The following is a 25696-nucleotide window of genomic DNA, read 5'->3' as shown; positions in this document are numbered from 1 at the left end:
TGACTTACTGGAATCTAATTCTGGATTCTTTATTCATTCCATCAGTATATGTATTTTCTTATGCCAGTAGTATTTTTATTAATTTTAGCGTTCTGATATCTGTTGGAGCAATTCATTTGTCTCCTTTTTTCATACTTTTCATGGTTATTCTCAGTCATTAATTTTCCATGACTTTTAAAATCACTTATTCAGTTCCCCATAGTGTCCTGTCTGATTAGAGATGGAAATACATTAAATTTCGATTTAAATTTTGATATAATTCACTTTCTTATGATATTAAGTCTTCCCAGACAAGAACATGATATTTCTTTTTATTCAGATTTTGTTTTATGTTCTGCATAGATTTTAAGGTTTTCTTCAAATAGACCATTTTTCTTTTTATTTCCAGGTGTTTTGTAGATTTTGTTTTTCTTTATTTTGTTTCCATTTCTAGTTATTTATGGCATTGGAAAAACAAAAATCTCATCCTATTGTGTTTTTACAAACTTTTTTTTCTTGCTTTATTGCATTGCTATTATAGTATTGCATTACCAAGACTGTGCTGAATAATGATGGTTCTAGTAGACTTTTCTGTGTTTGTTTTCTGGTATTAATTGATACAGTTTAAGTGTTTCATCAGTTAGAATTATAGCCTAGTCTTTATCAGATCTAAGTGATTTCCTTCTAGCGTTTCTAATTAGAAATGATACTAAGTTATTTGCTAGTTTGATGAAGTTGTTGGGTTCCCCCCCTCCACTTTTTTTAATGCTTTTAAATTTGGTACCTCTGTGTTTTCATTCCATAACGTTGACCTTCCCTTTTCCTAAAGCTCATTATCAGGTTATTAAAAAATACTACCCATTTTACTCATCAAGACCCTTTATTCTTTTACCCCTATTTCAAAGATACTTATTTAGCATTTGTATTTCATATCCCAGATATTTTCTCAGTATCAAAGGTATCAATACCTGGCAGGGCTCTTGGTCAAAGTCTCTTTGTTCCCTGGTCTTCTCTCTATCTGCCTCAGGAATAGAAAGGATTCAGCCTTTTATTCAGCTTTTTCTGTTCGTATGCCTGCTAGTTCCTCCCAGAGAGGAAAACACTGTAGAGGTTCTAGCTTTCTCCATGTACACCCTTCCCCAACCCCAGGAGCTGCTTAGCTCAGGAGAGCTGGTGTGTTAATAGGAGATGGAATTTAGAGGAAAGGGGAGAGAGGGATGGGTTAGCTCCCAGAATCCCATCCAAGTATAGTTGTTAATATGTTCTTTTTCATTTAGAGATATATGTTACAGTAATATTTGGGGTAAGCTGTCTTTAATACTTAATTCACACCCTAGTTATGGCAGTAGCATGCTAGGATACATGTTGAGAATCTGTGCTTAAAAGTATGATTTGTTCACTTGAACCCTGGGAAGTGGAGGTGGAGATTGTGGTGAGCCAAGATCATGCCACTGCACTCCAGCCTGGGCTACAGAGCAAGACTCCGTCTCTAAAAAATAAAAGTAAATAAAAGTTTTAAAAATATGATTTGTATCTCATATGTAAAGACAAGAAAGTATAGAATGGATGCTTAGTGCTTAAAAGGACTTCACTTCTGATTCAAGTAAATATAACAGTTATAAGATAAATACTGGTATGTTAAAGACAGATCACTCAGGCATCTTTTTGTAATGATAGTAATCTAAGGTCAATCTATGAAGTTAATTTCATTTCTTCCCAGAATACTTTAAATATTGATTAAATACCCAAGAAGAAGTCTTCTTTAGTAAATGTAGAGAAGCTAAGGCTCTGTACTGTGCTTATGTCTTTATGCTCCTCACAATGCCTCTCACAAAATAGGGACTGCATAAATATATAAACTATATGAACAAACTAAGGAAATCCTAACCAACTATATAAGCAGTGATTATTTGGGGCTCATAATATGATGTACTATAATGTTCATATCATACATACTTTTTGTGGAATTCGGGACTGGATTTTCAATTAGGCAATAATTGTTATTTTCTACTATTGCTCTAAAGTTGTACAACAAAGTATTATGGGATGTAGAGTAATTTTTTAAATCTGTATTATAGCACTTTATATCTAGTAAAATACCTTTATGCTACCTTGTTTGACTTTCATAACACTTCTGTGGGGTAGACAAGGCAAGTATTATTTTTTAAGTTTGAGGTCAATGACCAGACAAAGGACAGCCAGCCGGTAAGCAATGGAACAAGGACTAAAGTACAAATCTGCCTCAAAATAGTATATACTGCGTGTGCATATTATAAAGAAATATCTTTTTTGCAAGAAGATGAATATGTTTATTGAGGTTTTAGCAGTTGCATATGAGATCTTTCATGGGCATAGTTTGGTTCAGTTAATGAAGATTTCATTGGAGCATTGTGTGATTTGAATTTTAAAGGATTAAAGAAATACAGCCCAACTTTCTTTCCTTTTATTGGGTTTAGTTTTGCTTTTATTTAAAATTTTCTTTTTATGTAATGTATTTCATTGTTAACTTTCAAATTATATTTTAAAATTAGTTGGAATCTTAATTATTTAAAAAATTAAATTTGCCTGATTTACCAAAGTAGAACAGTAGGGCTATTTCAGGTACAGTGGATGTGGAGTGGAACATAAAGATATGTTAATAATTTGAGAATTCTTCAAACCAGAGGCTCAAGAATTAGTTTTCTTAGATTTGTGGGTCTAAAAATTAATATATGTTTATATGTGTGTATAGATGTACATGCATGTACATGTATGTGCATGCATACACATTAACATATTTATTGAGTTCATGCTTTGGGCAAGCACAGTTCTATGTGCTAGTGATACTCATTAGTGAAATAAGCACTGTGTTTGCTTTCATGGGGCATATAATAATAGACTAAGCAAACCAGACATACACAGAGTAAAACAACTCATACAAAAAATGTCTCCACTGTGTTTAATTTTTCATTCCAAGACTGTAGTTTATTCACTTGAGGGAAATAGGCTTACTACCTGAAACTCAGGAAAGCACCTTTAGTTACAAATTTAAGTTAACTATTTCACAAAAGATATAGGAATGGCTAATAAGCACATGAAAAGATACACAATATTGTTACTCATCAGGAAAATGAAAATAACAGTGAGATACTACTTCACATTCCCTAGATTGGATAAATTAAAAAGGTTGACAGTACTAAAAAGATTAACAAAGTAGTAAAAAGGCTGTGGAGCAAATATAACTCTCATACGTTATTAGTAGGAGTGTAAAATGGTACAAATCACTTTAGACAAGAGTTTACCAGTTTCTTTCAAAATTCAACATATGCTTACTTTCTGATCCAACAGTTCTAACAGCTCCACTCAAGAAAAATGAAAATATATGTCCGAGAAAACATTGTACAGAAGTGTTCATAGCAGAATTATTCATAATATCCATCATAATAGCTCAGATATCTGTCAACAGGTAAATGAATAAACAATTGCATTATATTCCTAAAACAGCATACTATTCAGGATTAAAAGGAATAATACATGCAATAATATGGATAAATGTCACAGAACATTACATTGAGTAAAAAGAGCCAATACAAAGAGAACATACTCTATGATTCTGTTTTTAAGAAGTTCTAGAACAGACAAAACTAATATGTAGTGACAAAAAAATGATTCTTCTGAGGCCAAGGTCTGGGCCAGGTCAGGAGGGTGGAGTAGAGATGGACCCAACCAGTAAGGGACAAGAAGGAACTTTAGGGCATGATGGAAATGCCCAATATCTTGTTGAAGGGGTCCTCTTGAAACTGTAACACTGTTACAGTTTGAACTGTATACTTAAAATGTATTCCTTTTATTGTATTAATTTATTCTTCAATTAAGCTATTTTTTTTTTTTTGGCAGTTGTAATATTTAATAGAGTGAAGACAGAGCTCCCATACAAAGGGAGGGGGACCCAAAGGAGGTAGCCGTTGCCGGCTTGAATGCCTGGGTTTATATCCCGATCATTGTCCTTCCCGCTGTGCTCTCAGGCGATAGATGATTGGCTATTTTTTTACCTCCTGTTTTTGTCTAATTAGCATTTTAGTGAGCTCTCTTTACTACCTGATTGGTCGGGTGTGAGCTAAGTTGCAAGCCCAGTGTTTAAAGGTGGATGTGGTCACCTTCCCAGCTAGGCTTTGGGATTCTTAGTCGGCCTAGGAAATCCAGCTAGTCCTGTCTCTCAGTCCCCCCACTCAACAGGAAAACCCAAGTGCTGTTGGGGAGGTTGGCTGACGACCACTCTAACTACTTCCTGCGGAATTGGGGCATAGTAGGGGTTGTGCAGTTGAGATTTCCTCGGGAGGGGTGCGTTCGATATCATTACAATTGGAGCATGGGCTAGTAGGCCGGTCCAGGGGTCCACGGTAGATCTTAGTCATGGACTTCATCTGGGGTTCCATTTGAAGAACGATTTGTAGCTTTACAACTTTGATTCTGGAAGAGACAAACTTAACAAGGAGGTTAAAGATACAGGGTCCAAAGAGGAGTATCAATATTAGAGCTGCTAGAGATCCTAAGAAGGGGAGAATCCAGGGCATCCATTGGCTGAGGAGGCCCCAGGGTCTGGTGTTTTTGAAGCTCCTCTGTTCTACGTTGTATTCAATCTCGAATTTCTTCAACTTTCTCTGTGACAATTCGGGATTGATTAACATAATAACAACATTCTTCCCCTAAAAATAAACAGCTTCCCCCTCTTTCAGAGGTTAGCAAGTCTAAAGCTCTTCAATTTTGAAGGACTACTGATGCTAGGAAGTTAAGTTGATCTTGCAAGGTGACCAGGGAGTCGGCGACCCATTCCATGTCACCATTGAGTTCTTGAGATAGTTTGTAGTAGAACTGAGTAGAGGTTGTGGTACTGCCAATGCCAGAACCTAGTCCACCTAGCACTCCTGCTCCGATAACAAAAGGAAGAATGAGTACTCTTTTGTTGTGGGGCTTAGGTACAACATAATTGTATAAATCTTGTTCAGTGTAAATGGTCATGGGAGCACTAAGAATGAGAGGAAGCACATAGATTCTGAAGAGCCATTCAAACAACGATAGGCTAAGGTACCACAGACAAAAAATATTCCTGAGGGTAGGCAGACTATTTGTGTGGGAGGAGTTACCCACCTGATGCATTGGGAGTTGGTTGTGTCTACAGTATTGCTAAATTTTACACAGGTGAGGTTTGAGGTATGGGTTATTTCCAGATTGGAAACAAGAGGTCCTACTAAAACGGAAGTGGTGTTTATTTCTGTGCTGAAGTTGTTCCATTGTTCAGGTACAGGGATTGAAATGCATGGCCTGAAGTACAGGGGGAGGCACATCCAACAGTTAGTAGGGTTTTGGGCCGAGACCTCATGGAGCCCAGTGAGGGTGGTATTAAATAGGCTTACCAGGCAAGTATGGGTATGGAGGGTTTCATGTAGTTTTAAGAGATCTAGTCCTTTGTAGGGGCTAGGGGTGCTATGTACCCGGGTCAGTTGGGAGATTACTTCCTTTACATGTTTTTCTCTTGCCTGATCTTGAACTCCACCCCCTCAGACATACCAGTATGGGTGAAGTAAGTCCGACAGACAGTGGCTCCAAGTCTTCCAGGACAACTAGGATTAATCATTTTCCCTGTCCAATAATGAGTATTTGCATGCACGCAAAGAGTGGCAGAGTTATAGCAGTTGTGGGGCATATGGGTGTGGGCAGTGAAGGTGGAGTTTCCCTTAGGTAAACTCCTATATGATGGGGCATCAATATTTCTGGGAAGCCACATTCTTCATAGAAACTCTTGGTAAGGGGAGCTGCTGGTTGTACAGCAGCATGGAGGGGGTGCAGTGAGAGTGAAAGGGGGTAAGAGAACAGTAAAGAGAAAAATATGATAAGGGACGGCCATGGGGATTTACGATTTTAGTTACTTTCCTCACGGTTGTCTGACAGCCACAAGTCTCCTTTAGCAGTGAGTATGCCGTTCACATTATGAGATGTCTACACAGATCTCTTCCTTGTATTATTTTAACTGCTTCAGATACTAAGACTGCTACTGCCACCACTACCCATAAACAATGAGGCCAACCCTTTGCCACTACATCAATTTCCTTACTCAGGTATGCCATGGGTTGCAAGCTCATCGACCTGTGTAAGGACTCCTAGAGCTATTTCTGTTTTTTTCTGTGACATGTAAAGAAAAGTCTTGCCCCGTTGGCAAGCTAAACACTGGGGCTTGGGTTAGGGCCTTCTTTAGGGCCTGGAAAGCCGCTTCTGCTTCAGGTGTCCATCTTACTAAATGGGTATTGGCTTTCTGAGTTTCCTTAATTAGTGTATATAATGGTCTGGCTATTTCGCCGTACCTGGGAATCCATATTTGGCAGAAACCTGTTATGTCAAGGAATCCTCTTAGTTGCTTTAGGGTTTTGGGATGAGGATAAGCCAGAATAGGCACTGAGGGCCCTGGTGCCTTTGGATAATTTTAGCCCTAAGTATTTAACCTGCTGTGAGCAGAGCTGAGCCTTTGGTTTGGAAACCTTGTAGCCACAGGTAGCGAGGAAATTTAAGAGCACTTGGGTGACTTGATGGCACAAGGTTTCTGAACTGGCGGCTAAAAGTAAAAATCATCCACATACCAAAGGACAAGAGTGCCCAGGTATGAGAACCGGCTCAAGTCTTGGGCTAATGCCTGGCCAAATAGATGGGGGCTATCCCTGAACCCTTGGGGTGAAACAGTCCAGGTGAGTTGAGACATTGGGTTTGAAGGATCTTCAAAGGCAAATAAGAATTGAGAGTCAGGATGTACAGGGATGCAGAAAAAGGCATCCTTAAGGTCCAGGTCTGTAAACCACTCTGCTTCCTCTGGTATTTGGGAAAGCAGAATATAAGGGTTAGGTACAGCTAGGTATAGAGGGACAATGACCTCATTGATAATCCTGAGATCTTGCACTAACCTCCACTGTCCATTGGGTTTCTGTACTCCTAAAGTTGGATTATTGTAGGGGCTATTGCATGCTTTTACTAGGCCTTGGGCTTTTAGGTCCTTAATCTTTTGGAGTCCTTGTTGAGCCTCGGGTCTAAGGGGGTACTGCCTTTGGTGGGGAAAGGAGGCAGAATCCTTTAGTTCAACTTGAACAGGGCGGGCATTCTTTGCTCGTCCATATTGTCCTTCTGTTGCCCAGTCTTCAAGATTAATTCCTTCCTCAAGCAGGGGACAACAAACGGGTGTTCTCCTATGTTCAGGTGTATAATGGCCCCTGCTTTTGCTAGAATGTCTCTCCCTAACAAGGGAGTTGGGCTTTCAGGCATAATTAGAAAAGCATGTGAAAAGAGTAAAGTTCCCCAGTCACAACTTAGTGGCTGGGAGAAGTATCTAGTGACTCGCTGTCCTAGGACCCCTTGGATAGTGACAGATCTGGAGGACCGTTGTCTGGGACAGGAAAATAAGACTGAGAAGGCCACACCACTGTCCAGGAGACAGTTAGCCTCCTGGCCGTCAATGGTCAAGCATACCCAGGGCTCTGTGAGGGTGATGGTATGGGCTGGTGCTTGCCCCGGGCACTCTCAGTCCTGCTGCTGGATCATCTGGTTAGTGGCTTCTGACTCAGAGGACCTACGTCCCCTGGGGCAGTGGGCCTTACAGTGATTCCCTTGACACGAGGTGCATCTACGAGGGGGCGGCTTATTTCTATTTGGACAATCTTTTTTAAAGTGTCCTTGTAGACCGCACTGGAAGCAAACCCTATTAGGCATTCTATTTGCCCAGCTTTTCCCTTTTCCAGTGCCTCCAAAGTCCGCTTGCCTGAGGGCCATGACTAAAGCGGTGGCCTTTTTTTAATCCCAGTTGTCCCATTCTGCCTGCTCCTCCTGATCTCTATTATAAAAAACTGAGGTTGCCAAGTTCAATAGGGTTTCTAAGTTTTGTTCCGGGCCTAAGGCAGACTTTTGAAGTTTTTTCCTAATGTCTGTAGCTGACTGAGTGATAAACTTATCCTTTAAGATTAGTTGGCCTTCAATAGAGTCAGGTGACAGAGGAGAGGTATGCTTCCTCAATGCCTCTGTTAGTCACTCCAGAAAGGCGGTAGGATTTTCTTCCTTTCCCTGTGTTATAGTGGACATCATTGAATAATTCATAGGCTTCTTCCTAGTTTTCCTTAGTCCTTCTAGCACGCAAGTTAGCAAATGTCTGTGGCACCAATCTCCATGTTCTGATTGTCCCAGTGAGGGTCTACACTGGGAACTGCCTGCTGGCCTATGGGGAATCGTTCTCTTTCCTCTGTTGTCGTCCTATCATTGACCTGACTGAGATACCAGAGATCGCCAAACTCTCGGGCTGCAGTTACGGCGGCACTTCTGTCATTTGGGGTTAGTGTCTGATTTAGCAGTAACATTATATCTCTCCATATCAGATCAAAGGATTGTCCTAAACCTTGTAAAACATCAATATAGCCATTAGGGTTATCTGATAATTTACCTAGGTCTATTTTAATTTGCTTTAAGTCTGAGAGAGAAAAAGGTACGTGCACTCTGGCTGGGCCGAATTCTTCTCCTCCCACCGCTTGGAGGGGGCATAATCGGGGAATATTGGCATTCTTTGGTTAGTTGTTTACCCCTTTGTCTATCTCCTTTTGGACCGTTTGGGTTGAAGGGGGGGTCCTTATTATTTGGGGAAGGAGTCTGGGGGATGCTGGGGTAGGGAGGTAGACTCTGAGGGCTTCCTGTAGGGCATAAATCACACTTTTTACATAATTGCGAGTTGTCTCTTAATGAAAAGAAAGTTTGTACATATGACACTTCACACCATTTGCCTTCTTTTCTACAAAAGAGGTCTAGCTGTAAGATGGTGTTATAATTTATGCTTCCCTCAGGAGGCCAGGTTTCTCCCCCTTAAAGAGTATATCGTTGCCAGGCGGTACTGCAGAAGAATATGTCTTTTTTTTCTTAGCATCTGAGAGTCAAATTGGTCCCAATTCTCCAGAATACATCTTAGGGGTGTTTTTGCCTTGAGGGGAACGTTTCCTATCTGAAAAAAAGAACATAGGGATGCCAGCACCCCTAGTCATTTTCCGATGAGCATTAGTCCTAGAGCGTCCTCTATGGTCCTAATGCTTATTCCTTTCCAGGGTATGTAACCACGCATGGACCTCTGCTTATCGGATTAGTTATGCTCACCGATGTAGCAGCCCTCACACCTTTTCCCGCCTTTCTTGATCACAAAGAAAGGGGTCCGGGCTGCTGGATTCTAGTGGTTCTTTACCAGCGTGCCCAACATTGCCTTTGTGCTCAGGGGTGAGTCCTAGAGCTAGGCTGAGTTCCTGAGTATTTCATAACAACCCAGCGCTCCATCAAGATGCATTCCCATAAACAACAGTTCTTAGGCAAATTCGTTTCAGAGAGGGTATAAGTAAGCTTTTGAGTCAGGATTGAGATAGTCTTTTTGATTCGGTAAGTACGTTAAGGCTTGGCTGAGTGCAAACAGCTCTGACATTTGAGGAGACCAATTATTAGGCAATTTTTCTAACTCTGCTTCCACAAGAGTCTCCCTATCAATTACTGAATACCCATTATGGTTTTTTCCTCAGTCATTTGGGAGGAACCATCTATCATCCTGTCCTGAAGGGAGTTCCTCCTAGGTCTGGTCGGACCTTTGTATGGTAATTAAGATTTAAATCCCCTGTAAGGAAATCTGCAGGGTTAAGGGAATTATCAGTGGTTAGTGTTAAATTACCTTTTTCTGACAGAATAGCCCCATACTTTAATATTTTTGAGTTAATAAGCTACCTTTTTGCTTTTTTGACTTAGAATAATTCTGAACCGGTGAGGTGTGCTCACAATGAGGTTTCCTCTAAAAGTTACTTTTCTACTTTTTTCTGTTAGCAAAGCAGTTGCCGCTACAGATTGAATGCATTTGGGCCATCCGCAGGTCACTGGATGTTAAGGATTTTTGATAGGAAGGCTATGGGTTGTCAGTGGTCTTAGTGTTTTCAGGCTACGCCCTTGTTTACACTGACAACAAGGTAGTATTGGAGTGTTATAGGGTCGAGGAGAAGACCTTCAATTATCAATTATAGGTTTTACATTTACCCTGGCTTTTAAAGGAATAGGGCACACTGTTTTTTTACTATTTCTATCTTTGTCTTTCTTTCTCTGACTCCCTGTTTGTCTCTCTGCCTCTTTCTCCTCTTTGTCTCTCTCCCTCTCCTCTCTGTCTCTCTCCCTGTCCTCCCTGTCTCTGTCTCTCTCCTCTCTGTCTCTCTCTCTGTCTGTCTCTCACTGTCTCTTTCTCTCTGTCTCTCTCTGTTTCCTCTCTTAGCCATTTACAAACTTGGGGCCCTGGCAAGGGTGGTGGGGAACAGGTCCCACATAACTGCCCATGTCTAGAGCTGTATACCTAAATCAGGAGGGACACCAGGGACAAGACTCCCTGGGTTTATAGCCTAGATGCCTAAGGGCGCAGCATAGAGCTTCCTTAGATCCCTTTGGAGATACAACTTGCTAGAGGAAATGAAAGTCTCAACCATTAGTACCTAGGAGGCAAGGATCAGAGGAAGTAGATTCAGAGGTAAGGAGAATTTTGGGGCTACACTTTCAAGAAAGTCGTGGTTGGGACCCGGGAGGTGTGGGTCAGAAGGGAAGGTAGGAGCGCACGCATGGGCGACTGTTGAGTAGAGACTTCTGGCTGCGACATGATCTCAACCAGCTAATGCCGGGAGTTCGGGATGACAGCTTTCTGCCTCTAGTCAGCCCTTGGCTTCCCCAGGAAAATTGAAAGTGGAAGCTGGCTCCAGGCAGACCAAGGTTCCCAACCCAGAAGGGTTGAGGGTTGTTAGAAAGCCCTTCCCCAGATAGCCTCATACCTGAGTCTAAAGTCTGGCGGCCATGCTAATCGTTTTTAACCGGCCAACAGGTGCCCAGTATTTTCCTCCAATTCTAAGGGATAGGACAGAGTAGCAAGCAAAAGTGGTCCAATATTACCGCTTTGGAGATCCCTTCATGGTTGCGGGTTCAGGTCCCTTTGTGGTCGCCAAATTGTTACCAGGGGGTCCTTGCTCCCAGAACTCCCAAGATGGTGGCGGGCTGCTTCTAAGATGATGGCAAGCCTCGTGTTCTCTGACCTGGGGTTCTTGGCCTCATGGATTCCAATAAATGGAATCTTGGGCCACGCGGTGAGTGTTATAGCTCTATTAGAAGCCACGGGTCACAGAAGAGAACCGTGGAACCCAGTGACTAGTGTTCAGCTCAATTAGGATGAACCCAGGCACTTAGCCGCGCAGGAACAATGGCAAGTCTTTAGCCCAGTCGGGATCGGCAATGGGCGTCTCACTGGATCAGGAGCACAACGGACACCCTGCTGGATCCAGAGGGATGGAAGTCAGTGGCAGGCCTGCGATGGTGGCAAACAGCAGTGGCGGATGGAGAGTGAAAGCTCAGCTCGAGCCGTAACAAACACGGACCAGAAGAGTGTAGCTGCAAGATTTAATAGAGTGAAAACAGAGCTCCCATACAAAGGGAGGGGACCCAAAGAGGGTAGCCCAATAAAGCTATTTTCTAATAACCAAATAGTTTATGGACTGGTGAAACTCCTGAAAGTTTTTTGTGGGATAATTGCACCCAAGCTGTAAAATAATCAGTTTAAGTCCTTCCTTCTTGTTAGATTAGGTTCTTACGATATGCTTAGGTTCTGAGTTGTTTTATTTCCCTGTTTGTTTTACCTTAAGCTTTTTTACAATTCATTGCTGCCTGGTTTGAGTTGGTTCCTTATTCCTTCTCCTTCAAGTTGAATTACAACTAGTAATTGCTTGCCTAATTTTACCTGATAAGATTTTATATCCTGTTCTGTATTCTGTATTTCAGTCATAAGTTTGTGCTCATAGCTTGACAATAACCAGAACAGTGCAAGAACAGTTACAGTATTATGTGTAGTTATCAAACAAGGCTGTCTTAATTTTCTTACATTCCTAAATACTAAATTATTTTCTATGGTATTGATCTACAGTCTTAAGCACCTTCAGAGCTTCAAGGTGCTGATCATTTCTTGAAGTGCAGTTTTTCTGCATGTAGTTTTTGGTTGACATTTTTTCTTTATAGAGACAGGGTCTCCACTGCAAGAGTGCAGTGGCACAGTCATAGCTCACTGCAGCCTCCAACTCCTGGGCTCAAGTGATCTTTCCACCTTAGCCGCCTGAGTAGCTGGGACTACAGGTCCACACCACCACATTCAGCCAATCTTTTTATTCTTTGTAGAGACAGAGCCTCTTTCTGCTGCCCAGGCTGGTCTTCAACTCCTTGCCTCAAGTGATCCTCCCACCTTGGCCACCCAAAATACTGAGATTACAGGTGTCCACCAGCATTCCAGGTCCCAGACATTCTACTTCTTTCAGTGCTTTGATTATGTCATCTGATTGCCTATTGACAACATCATTTCTGATGAGAAATTTGTTATTAATCTGAAGATGTTTTGTACATAAGTCCCTTGCCTGTTTTGAGAGTCTCTCTTTATATTTCAGTCATTTGATCATGATGTACCTAGGTGTGGATCGCTTTGATTTTGTTCTTTTTAGTTTGTTTATCTTCTTGGTCGTGTAGATTAATTTTTGGGGTCAAGTTCGGGAAGTTTAGGGCCATTATTTTTTCAGATACTCTGACCCTTTTTCTGCATCATCTTCTGGGCCTCTCATTATGTGTCTATTGGTATGCTTGATGGTGTCTCTTGGGTCTCTGAGCCTCCTTTCCTTCCTTCCTTCCTTCTTCCCTCTCTTTCTCGCAATTGACCTATCTTTAGATTTGCTGATTCATTCTTCTGGCTGCCCAAATCAGCTGTTGAGCCCCTCAAGTTAATTCAGTTTTTGTGCTTTTCAACTCCAGAATTTTTGTTTGGTACTTTTTTGTAACTCCTATTTATAATAACTCCTATTTTGTAACTCCTATTTATAGAAATCTATAATTTCTATTTCTGTTTGGGAATGATACATGCAACAACATGGGTAAATCTCACACAACATTGTGTTGAGTAAAAAGAGCTGATATAAAGAGAATATACTCTATGATTCTGTTTTTAAGAAGTTCTAGACCAGACAGAACTAATCTGTAGTGACAAAAAGTGATTCTTCTGAAGTATCAGAAATATTGTTCTGATACTTTCCTGTAGTTCTTTAGATAAACTTTTTTTTAGTTCTTTGCGCATATTTAAAATAACTCTCTTAAAGTCTTTGTCCAGTAAGTCCAGCATCTGGTCTTTTTCAGGGCCAGTTTCTGCTGCTTTTTCCCCCCAGTTTGTGGCTTATACTTGTTTCTTTGCATGTCTTTGTAATTTTGTTGTTGTTGAGACCTGAATATTTTATATAGTATAACAGAATAACTCTGGAAACCAGATGCTTCCCCCCTTTCCCAAGGTCTGTTTTTGTTGTTGCTGTTGCTTGTTTAGTTTCTTTCCTGAACTAATTCTTTCAGGTTTTTATTTTTTATCACACAGGCCCCTAAAGTTACTGCTTGGTGAGTTTAGTGATCATCTGATGATTAGAAGAGATTTTCTTGAATGCCTAGAACTAGAGTATCTTCCAATCTTTGCCAGGGGCCTATGTGTGAATGTTGGGGCATTGCCTTCAATGATACGGCAAGCAATTTATAACTGGATTTTACTTTCTTCTTGTACAGAGCCTCAGGGTTTCCCATAGGTGAGAGTTTAGGGCCTTTGTAGATGTTTTTTGAGCGTGTACACAGCTCTATACATGTGTATGGCTTTCTGGATTATCAGAAATATGTTAGAACTTTTCAGACCCCCTTTGGATTTCTTATTTCCTAGGTTTTTCTTTTAATTTTTTGGTTAGCTTGTTTGTCCCATCTGTTATTGCTATCTCATGGCAGATGTGATGTTTAACAATTGCCACTGATTTTCCACAAACTCTCCTGGTGATAAAATTGTTTGCACTGAGTGAGCTCTGAGTCAAGTCAAATAATGTCTTATGAGGGAGGTTTTTCTAGGGAACTGGCAGATCAAATAATGACAGTTTTCTGAGAGTGGGGCTTTTGAAAGATTTCAGAAAAAGTTCATTTTGAGAATTTTTGTGTTCTTGTTGCTTTTATGGAGGAGAGTATATTCAGGTTCCTCACTCTGCTATTACTGATGATATCACCACTTTAATGATTCAACCTCAAGTTTGGATAAATGGATTTTGTTGAAATTTGGGGAAGAGAATAAAAACTGAGGTGTTTTAAAGTTTTAAAAAATGTATTCTTTCTAATTATTTCTAAAATATAAAAATTTCAACTCAGTATATTGCTTAAGAACGTGAGTATTGCAATAGATGATCAGTGATTGCTTTCTGTAAAAGTTACATATCCTTGATTATTTTGGAAATTTTTATCTACATAGATTTTCTGATAACCTTGAAAAATCTGAATGAATTGAATCTTTGACATGCATCAGTATAGCATGTGGTTAAGATTGAGAGCTTTTGATTTAGGCAGTTCTGAGTTTATATTCCAGGAACTATGTGATTTGGCTCGTTCACCTTACATCTCTGGGCCTCCATTTTATAATCTGTAAAATAGGGTTATTGTGAAAATTAGAGGTAATACCTTTAATAAACTATTGTGCCTGGCACATAATAAATTAAATTGCACATTATAGCTGGAATTATTAGATGTTATTGACTTAAATCATTATAATTTTGCTGTGAGTTATTTTAACAGCAATGATGATGGCTTGTAATGCCTCCTGTATTCTTTTGTTTTATGACCAGTGGAACATATCTGGTGAATAGCTCACTTTTTTAATTGATGTATTTCTGTGTTTTGTTTTGTTTTGTTTGTTCGTTTTTTGAGACAAGAGTTTCGCTCTTTTTGCCCAGCCTGTAGTGCAATGGCGCGATCTCAGCTCACTGCAACCTCCGCCTCCTGGGTTCAAGCGATTCTCCTACCTCAGCCTCCTGAGTAGCTGGGATTACAGGCATGCACCACCACACCTGGCTAATTTTGTATTAGTACAGACAGGGGAGACAGGGTTTCTCCATCTTTGTCAAGCTAGTCTTGAACTCCTGACCTCAGGTGATCTGCCCACCCAGGCCTCCCAAAGTGCTGGGATTACAGGCATGAGCCACCGCACCTGGCCGTATTTCTGGTCTTAACATAGTTCCTCTCTGTGAGGTTCTAACTGGTCCCACAAATCTACTTCCATTCACTACCAAATACATAATCTACTTCTTCTGTTTCAGTGTCCAGTTTCCTCTTTCTTTACTTTTCTTCAAGTTACCAGGTCAATACTTTGGAATAACTCTTTTGATCACTTTTGTTGAGTTGCAGTTCTAATGGACCAGAACTGTCTTCATTTATTCCCTTCTTGCCATTTGCACTGATTTAGCTCATGGGTCCTTTATCTTCCAGATGAACTATTTTAGTGGTTCTTAGATTTTTCTACCTGCTTTTTCTCCCTCCATTCTGTTGAGTTTTATACTGATATTAATTTGATGTTTCCTAAAATATAGCTAGACTGCAACCAAATAACACTGCATGCTATTCCCCTAAACATCTTTGATCTTTTATTATCTGACTCTGTTAACTCCTGGGAATAGCCTTGGCTCCCAGAGTGCTTCTAAAGTTACTTCAGATGTCACCTTCCTCAAGAAGTCTTCCTTGATTTCTTCACATATGCCCCAGCCCTTCATATCATATAGATGTTCTTTCTGCGAAGTCTGTTTTTGAAACATTTCCTTCTACCTTTTGTTTTGACAAATGTAACTGTGGAATATTAGAGCCATAGAGGCTGGAAGAATTAACTAATTTAACCTCCTCATTTTGGGAATAAGACAGCTTCCCCAAAACTGACTTGTACATTGTTTAGCTTATTGTTTGATGGCAGAGCCAACAGTAGAACTTGGATCTTAGATCTTCAGCCTTGTTCTTTTTCTATAGCAAACATAATATCATAGAGGATATCATGAGCTATTTTTAAATATTTCACCATGTATGTAGTTTCTCTGTAAGCAGTAAACTATTAATTCCTCAAGGACAAGGATTGTTTCATTTCTCTCTGTATCTCTATAGATGGTTCTCAGAGACTGTTTCCTCCTATAGTGAATGTGTGAATGATAATCATCTGCTTTAGCATTAATATTGTTAATGTAAAACTTGAATCATATTTTCTACTTACACATCTTTTAAAAGAAATAGGTAAATTGAGTCCTGTAGGGGGCAGCCCAACACAGCAAGTTTTGATTGCCCTAAGCTATCTACTACGCTGAGATCTAGACTTCGGCAATTTAGGCTTAAATTGCTTCCTATGTGGATTTTTCAAAACTGAAAACAACTATTAATTATAAGCTTATTTGGCAGATATATTTTTCCCCTTCCTCCTCCAGCTTTATTGGAATAGTTTAAAATTACATTTCTATTTTCTAGGACTTCAGTTGCTTTTTCCAGCAGATATATTTTAAAACAATTGTCATGTTATAAGAGTAGGAACTATTTGATGCAGATGATTTGCCATTTTGTTCTTAAAACATAAGATGAGAGCAAAAGTTATGTATTAGAACTTTTTTAGGAAATTGCTTTATTTGTTAACTTCAAAATAACAGATCATCTGATGGCAAATTATTTGAGTTATTTATAGCTGGGGAAATTAAAATATGCAAAGTGTTATCCCAAACTACTAAAGTTATTATTAGATGAAATCAACATTTTCTCATTACTAATTTATTTACTAAGCTAGGTCATTGTTTTATTCAATATTTTTAAGATTAAAAAATATTGCTGGTAATGAAAGTAAAGTTTAGATGAATAATAATAGCAGCTAACATTTATTGCACTTTATTGAATACCAGGTACTGTTTTAAATTATTTTACATGTATTTATTTAATCCTTATTGTCCTCTGGGTTAAATGCTGTTACTGTCCCCTTTATATACCTGAGGTAATTGAGAAAAAGATTGGTCATTGAAACTTGCTCAGGGTCACCTACCTAGTAATTAGAAGAGCCAGGATTTGAATCCAGGGAGTCCAGTCTGGCTTTATAGCCTATGCTCTTAATCATTATTACCTTTCATATATTAAGTTCATTACTTTTATTTTTTATGCCTCTTCTGTCATAACTTTTTATGATTTGAGACTGTTCTCCAGTTTTCACACACATCAGGCTTCTTATTACTCTTCCTTTTCGGTTGCTTACTGCCCTCAGTCCATTTTCTTCTAATAAAGAAAGTGCATGCACAGAAAGCAAAAACATAATGTTCTCCCCTTAATATGAAGAGATTGAAACAGCTAAAATTCTGGAATTTTACAGAAAGTTATTTTCCTAATCATCAATTAGGAAATTTTTAGTGATCACATTAAAACATGAAGTCTCAAACTTAGGAATAAAATAACTTCAATTCCCATGCTCATGCATGTAGTATATGGGGTAATTTTAGAAGCCAAAATAGTTAATACCTCATTTTGAAAGATAGATTGTGAATGATGCAGTTTTAATTATTTCACTAAAAATGAGTTTTCTTTACCTCTCTCCACAAATAAATTCTTGGTTATAATAAGACACTTTAGGCCAAACGCAGTGGCTCACGCATGTAATCCTAGCACTTTGGGAGTTTGAGACCATCCTGGCCAAACTCATGGTTTAACATGGTGAAACCCTGTCTCTACTGAAAATACAAAAATTAGCTGGGCAGGGTGACGCACACCTGTAATCCCAGCTACTCAGGAGGCTGAGGCACAAGGATTGCTTGAACCTGGAAGGCAGACATTGCAGTAAGCCATGATTGCACCACTGCACTCCAGCCTGGGCAACAGAGCAAGACTCTGTCTCAGAAAAAAAATAATAATAAGACACTCATATTTTTATTATGCTAGCCTAATATATGTAAAAATTGACCTTACTGACTTACTATTTTCTTTCTCATCCTCACCTTTTTATAATTTCGTCTCTCCTTAAGATGTCTTTGGGAATATAAGTAGATATAGTAAAAATAAGTTGGAACTCAAGTGATCAGTTTTGATTTTTTTTTTCTTTTTTTCTTTTTTTTTTTTGAGACAGGGTCTCACTCTGTCACCCAGGGTGGAGTGCAGTGGCACGATCTCAGCTCACTGCAGCTTTGATCTCCCAGGCCCTGGTGATTCTCCTCCCTCAGCCTCTCTAGTAGCTGGGACTACAGGCGCACACCACCAGGCGCAGATAATTTTTGTATTTTTTATAGAGATGGGGTTTCACCATGTTGCCCAGGTTGGTCTCGAATTCCTGGGCTCAAGTGATCCGCCCATCTTGGCCTCCCAAAGTGCTGGAACTACAGGTGTTAGCCACCGTACCCGGCCTCAGTTTTGACATTTGATAAAAGTTTAGGTTAAATGTGAGATGGCTTAAAATGTTATAACTGTTGAAAATAGAGCTGTTCTATAGCTAATTATTTGATAGTATTTATATCACAAATAAAATCTTAATGTACAGCTCTTAGAAGAAAATATTACAAAATGTAAGTCTGCTGCCTGGTTTATATTATTTTTTAAAGGACCTCAGATTACAGTTGATGTTAGAATTTCTTGGAAGAATTGTCAACTCTGGTAATATACGCCAGAGGTAGCCTATACCTTAGAATAGTTAGAACCTTGCTGCTGCTTTAATGATTGATTTCAGTCCTCCCATTTTTCATTGGTTGACATGGGCTTTAGTTTCCTAATTTACTGCTGGCATAATACATTCTTGGTAGTTGCAAACTTCAGCTTAGTTCCTGTCCAAAGAATGTTTATTTCTTCAACTTTACTATTGGAAAAAGATCTCTGAGACGCCTATTGGTTTCTTTATGTCACTAGTGCATTTTTCTTTCAGTCCCTTTCCATCATAGAGAATGTCGGCATCCAGAATGATGCCCCTTAGGGTGATTATTGAGTCTGCTGACAATTTCATGGTGTAAGAAAATCTGCTTAATCACTTACCTATTTCCATAGTGAAAACTACCTTCTAATTTTTTTTTCTGTTCTTCTCATAAGTGATTTTCATGTAACATGCCAGAATACACAACACCTGTCTGTTAAAACAGAATTACTAGGCTTTGATTCTTGGTAGTGGTTCCTTCTTTTGGGTAAATATGAGAGTTGTTTTTGGTCTAATTACTCATACTTTTAAAATAACTATTTGCTAATAATTTTAAGTAGGTAATATATAGGGTTATCATTAAGGAATATTAGAAGAAAAAATCAATTTAAAAATACAAAGACTAATGTCCTATCTTTATTTCTAACCTGAGCCTGGGTAATTTTGTTTGACATTTCATATCAGGATATCATACTCATTAATGAAGTATACGCCTCAGTTCTTGTGTGTGATGCCTGTTTTTTGGTTTTATTAAATTTTCAAGGTTTTTTGGGATTTTATATTATACTTTTGCTTTGCAGTGCATGCAGATTGTTTGTAATAATTAGTGCTAAGGAGATGATATAAGTACAGTTACGTATTGTTGTGTGCATTGATTATATTGATATTACATATTGATACAGATATTGACATATGCATACTTGAAACTCCTGAAATCTTTAGGCAAGTTGCTTCTTTTGCAGATTGATTATGGTATATTAAAATGTAATTCTCAGCTTAGAAATATAATCTAGCATAAACATTCAGTTGCATCATCTGACTTTGATATCTTGGGAGCATTTTACAGAATATGTTCTGTCTTCAACAGTATGTACTTCTCAATGGTTAGCTATTTAAAAAAAGGCTATCAATTTAAAGGAGGGTCAATATTGGTTCAGAGAACCACTGTTATATTGCTTGGAGGGGATAAGCAGGTTGGTAGAGGTCGCTTATCAATAGAATGGTGAGTTTGATTATAATTAAACAAGATTGGATACACATTTGGAAACCGTATTTGAGTAGACCATATGTCTATCTTGGGTGTAATCTTTTCATGAAAGTCACCTGTCTGCATGTATATGTTGTGACACAATTACGTGAACAACATAAAATTATACTAGTTGTGAAATAATGTGAATCCTGAATTCACTGAGTGATCTATATATAGCCATCTGTCGATACCTCTGGGTGATTAGTTCCAGGACCTCCCTGGGTTACCAAATTCTACTGATGTTTGAGAGTCTGATATAAAATGGTGTAGTATTTGCATATAACCTATGCATACCCTCTTGTATACTTTAAATTATCTGTAGATTACTTATAATATTTCATACACATGTACACACTGTGCAAATAGTTGTTATACTGTAGTTAGGGAATGATAACAAGAAAAAAAAAGCCTGTACATGTTTGGTACAAAAACATTTTCGACCCATGGTTAGTTGAATCTGCAGATGCAGAACCCCTGGATAGGGAGGGCTGACTGTGTTAGATATGTGGCTGAGTTAATGTGCATGAAATTTGGAATAGCCAAACTAATGTATGTTATACTTATTTTTGAACTTCATTTAACCATGTTTTACATCATATTGAACTTTATAACATTTGCAAATAGAAATGACATGAAATATAGAAAATCGACATATGTTAAGAAACAGCTTGTTTTCAGAGCTGAAGACCCGGAAATCCAATGTAGTACTTACTCTTAACATTTTGTCTAAATTTTCCAAGCATAGATAAGAGGAACATAGATTATTTCATAGTTATAAAACAAAAGAATTTATTCTGCTCGTTTAAAATTTGAAAGAAATAATATATTTCAATAGGCCTTTCTGTCCTTGTGTTCTTTCCTCCTTTTCTCTTTTCTTTCCTTCTTCCTTTTTTTCTTTACATTTTTCTCCCACTTTTCCTCCCTCATAGAATCCTTCCTTTTCTTTGCTTCAGTAATCTAAAAAGTATTTTTACTACGTAGTAGAGCATTTCCTATTTTAATTTAAGTTTTGAAGTTTTCTTTTAAAAGCAAAGCTTTGCTAAAGGGAAAATACCTGTATTAACTTACATTTAAAGTTTTTTTCATTATGCCGAAGGTAATTATCTGTTACTTCTAAGAAGTAAGTCATATTCTGACTCTGCATACATGTTTAAAGTAACTTAGAATCAGCTTGGGACAATTCTGACGTCTGCTTATGTATTGCAGCATTCATACTCTTCACTAGGTGTTCATTTTAGCTGCAGATGCTTCATATAAAACAGGGTAGAGTGGCTTTCAAAAGGATCGACACATCAAAGTGTAACTTGAACTCTGATTTTTACACTGCTTGAGGAATGCTTAATGGAGTAGAACTAACAAATTTACTTTTCGCCCAACCATTATTTTAGAGTTTTTAGTCCTTTTTACCTACATGCCTTTCTAAGCCATATCACATACAATTGAATAGTTTTGTTGCTTTAGAGTGTTTTTAAAGTGTTCACGTTAAATATTGTGATTCATTTTTTCTTTAGTAAGGAAGATTTCATTTAACTATGATTTCTGGGGAATGAGGCTGCTGCTTTTGGAGCCTTAAATAAAATTATTTGAATAAAACACCATATTTTAAGTTAGAACACCATACTCTTGCACTCTTTTCTATAGTTTGGTTGATAGTTATTCATGAGGCCATGTTTATCATCTTTTAAGACCTGGTTCTGAAGAGGGATTTAAAATAAGTACAGTGATTATAGCTTGTAACTACAGTATACCCTCTTTTGCTAGTGAATTCTTTGACACAGAATGCTCCTTACTCAACCCCTTACCAAAGTCTCTTTTGCATTTCTCAGATGGTTAAATTGTCACCTAAATTATACAAGAAGCACATTAATATTTGATGTATACTATTTTCTTAGAACCCTGTTTAATAATCATAAGTTAAGCCTGCTATATATTAAAATGTTTATACTATTTTAAAACTTCCATTGTGGAAAATAAGCATATAATTTGACTTGATGAATTGGTGGTATTATTATTATCTCAATCTGAAATACTGTTGGGATGTATCAGCCTACTTTGGATTCAATAGACCGTTCTCTCTTCAGATATTGTATTCCAAAATTTTGAATTTTTTTGTGGAAATAGGTACTTACATTGTAAATAATAGTTAAGTTCCTAGGACAGGCCATATAAGTAATAGTGAAATAGAACTATAAACTCTGACCTGGATTTATAACATTGTTCTTTTGTAATGCCAGATTCTAATTCAGAAATCTATAAAAGGAAGAGTTCCCTTACTATGGCGTTTCTCTTCCCCATTCAGGTCACAGCAGTGTGGGTGGGAATCCAGAGGTTCCAAGCTAGTGAGGAAGAAAGTGAAGATGAGGAGTTCTTGGCTACCCTAACTGGTGGCGAGCGTTCTGGAAAAGCTCGCAAACAGTGGACGCAGTGAGTCCACAATGTGGGTAGCAGTTTGTTAGTAAGGACATTTTTAATGGTCCCATATTTGATACTTTTATTTCATATTACTCCTTATAATGAAATTATGTATTTTAGTAAACCTTTTTAAACTAGCATATTGTAATTTCAAAACTTTTCAGCTTCATTTTCAGTATCAGAACATGAATATTAAATGAGTTTTGGTGAACAGTTAAGACAAAGTTATTTAAATTCCTACAGGTAACTTAAAATCACCATGATGCTATACAATTTTTAAGAAAAAAACTTGTAATTTTTCTGAATTGATAAGGTAGAAATGTATCTCTGATCTTTGTTGTTTTGGGGTTCTTGACTTTAATTTTTTTTAAATTTGTTTTTATGAAATATAATTTTTTTTAAAAAACCCACAAAATGCATAAAACAAACATAAGGTATGATGCATAGGTATAAATCAAATACTGATGAAGTTAGCCATCATCCCAGAATGATTTCCCCTGCCACCCATATGATAACTTTTTTTTTTTTTAATAACAGCTTACTTGAAGTATAATCTCAATACTACAGAGGTCACCCTTTTATTTATTTATTTGTTTATTTATTTAGAGACATGGTCTGTGTTGCCCAGGCTGGTGTGTATGGTGGCTGTTTACAGGTATGATCATAGTGCAGTACAGCCTGGAACTCCTGGCTCAAGTGATCCTCTTGCCTCAGCTTCCCAAGTAGCTAGGACTATAGCCACTATGCTCAGCAAAGGTCACCTTTTAAAGCATGCTATTCATTGGTTTTAGGAGTCACTGAATTCTAAGTTACACAGATTGTGCAACCATTCCCGTGATAAAATTTCAGAACATTTTCATCACCCTAAAAAGAAACCCCATGCCCATTGGCAGTCACTTATATCATTCCCCCTCCCTCCAGCCCTTGGCAACTACTAATTTATTTCTCCCTTCTGGACATTTTATGAAATTAGCATCATGTAATATATGGCCTTTTGTGTCTGGTTTCTTTTGCTTGCATATTGTTTTTAAGGTTCATTCATTTTGTAGCATGTATCAATACATCATTCTTTTTATGGCCCAGTAATAGTTGTATGAAGATACCACATTTTGTTTATCAGTTCACCAATTGATAGACATGTGGATTGTCTCCACTTTTTGGCTATTATGAATAAAAGCTGCAGTTAATATTTATGTACAAATGTTTTGGTGAACATATATTTTCATTTCTCTTGGGTAGATACTTAGGAGTACAATTGCTGGGTTGCATGGTAATTCCACGTTTAAACCTTTGGGGTATTGTCAGACTGTTTTCCAAAGCATCTGCACCATTTTACATTTCTACCATCAGTGTATGAGGAGGGTTCCAATTTGTCCACATCCTTGCCAACGCTTATTTTCTATAGTTTTAATTACAGCAGTCTTAGTGGGTATGAAGGAGTATATCATTTTGGTTTTTGCTCTTTTCTAATGACCAGTGATGCTAAACATCTTTTCATGCATTTAACTAGCCATTCGTATTTCTTAGGAGAATTGTCTTCAGATCCTTTGCTCATTTTAAAATTGACTTCTTTAACTTTTTATTTATAAGTTTTACAAATTCTTTACATATTCTGAATAGTGGTCTCTTATCAGATATGGTTTGCAAATATTTTGTCCCATTCTGTGGAATTTATTTTCTTGATGATGTCATTTGAAGAACAAAAGTTTTTAACTTTGATGAAGTCCAGTTTGTCTGTTTTTTTCTTTGGTTGCTTTTATTTTTAGGTTGCCGTATGTAAGAAACCATTTCCTAATCCAAGGTCACGAAGGTTTCCTCTTATATTTTTTTTAAAGAATTTTATAGTTTTACTATGTTACCTTGTTAATGTATTTTTAATAGTATTCAAGTGCTATGTTTTTAAAATTTGTTGAGCAGATTACGTAAGTGGTGAAATCTGTAAAATATTTATCACTTGCCTTTATTTGCTACTTCTAAAAATTTCAAAAGAATTTTTATGAAATTTCCCTTTGATGTTACTTTAGTAGAATAAATTTTTAAAAATTATTTGTGTTAGAAACAAAATAATAAATATTCCCATGTTATAAACTTTAGCGTTCACCACAGAACCCATAGACCATGCCTTGAGGGGTGAGGGTAGGTGAGACTCTTTGAAGAGCTCCACTAGCTCCTAGCCCAGGTTTAGAATCACTTTTCCCTGGGTTAGACACTTAACTGGGCATCAAGAGAACAGAATTTCACTTTTGAGGTCAGCACAGCTGCTTTTACTCAGACATTTCTTCTTGCTATTTTGATTTCTTTGTTTATACTAATTTAAAGTGTTTCTTAATTATTTTATGTAAGTACACCAAAAGGATAAAACATGTTCATATGCAGAAGTGCCCTTTGATTCTTCAGAGGAAAATAGTTTATTAATTACATTCTTTTTGTATTAGTCTTTTTAGTGTGGCTTTGGGTAAAATTAGCAAAGATATTTTAAAGCTATTATATATAATGAAATTTAAACTATACTTCCCTTGGTATGATTTTTCAGATCTTTTGGGAGAAAATTTTAGAGAATTTACCTAATTATTACTAAAAATATCAATCCTAGCACTTTTATATGAAGCTTCTTTTTTGGCTACTCTACTGATAAGTTCATATAAAAATTTAAAAGCAATACCATTTGTTCTGTAAATGGGCTTATAACAAGCATCAAATTGATCTCGATCCCAAGAAAGGGAAGTAGTACTTCTCTGTACCACACGTTATTCAGTCAAAGGATACGAAGAGGAAACAAAGTGTTGCGCTTATTTGAAGAAAATTTGCCTCAAGTATTTGTATGACAAAGTACATTTGGCACTGTCTAGACAGAATTATAATAAGTATAACAATTTAAATAAGACAAAACATAAACTTCAAACCAGATTGTGGATATAATTCTGATGGATGCTTTTATTTAATCATAGTATCAATTAAGAAACTTCTCCTTTGGAGATTAAGTGTCCCTGACTATAATAATGACAGCTTTTCAAATGTTAATTATTATTTTTTAGTGTTGTCAAGAATATTAAAAGTGGGCCTCAGACTCTCAACATAAGTACAGAAAGTGCTTATTTTCAACTCTCCTATTTCTCTACATAAAGGATAAAAGTAGTCTGATAAGTGCTACAGACTCCCACCCACTCCCCTCTCTGTTCCCCCTCTTTCTACCACCAAAAGACTGTTTACTGTAAAGCTCTAAAAGCATTCATTTGGAAATGGTCTGTTCTTTTTATTTAATGAGGTATTGTATATTGTGTATATTCTTAAGCTAATTTTAATGAATCTTCTTTTGAAAACCATGTGATGTAAAATTTGATATGCATGAATATATCTTAAGCCAAATATGCATGGGACAGTTGAAGCAGATATCATGTGTCATTGTTGGTAAAGTCTGGCAGCATATCCTGTGTAAACCCCTGTTTTCTTTTTCTTTGTGCCACATAATATTTATTCTAATTAACAAGACTTCAAAGGAAACTGAA

General features: G+C 37.6%; 1 protein-coding gene and 1 pseudogene across 8 annotated transcripts in view; one reads left to right on the top strand and one right to left on the bottom strand.

Moving 5' to 3' along the window:
• Positions 1-25696, top strand: part of ATG5 (autophagy related 5) — a 143880-nt gene that overhangs the window by 88138 nt on the left and 30046 nt on the right. The window lies entirely within an intron of this gene.
• On the bottom strand, positions 4157-5932 carry LOC134810346 (syncytin-1-like; annotated as a pseudogene).

The sequence above is a fragment of the Pan troglodytes genome, chromosome 5 (assembly GCF_028858775.2).
Source record: "Pan troglodytes isolate AG18354 chromosome 5, NHGRI_mPanTro3-v2.0_pri, whole genome shotgun sequence".
NCBI lineage: Eukaryota > Metazoa > Chordata > Mammalia > Primates > Hominidae > Pan > Pan troglodytes.
This window is presented reverse-complemented; position numbering and strand designations above follow the sequence as displayed.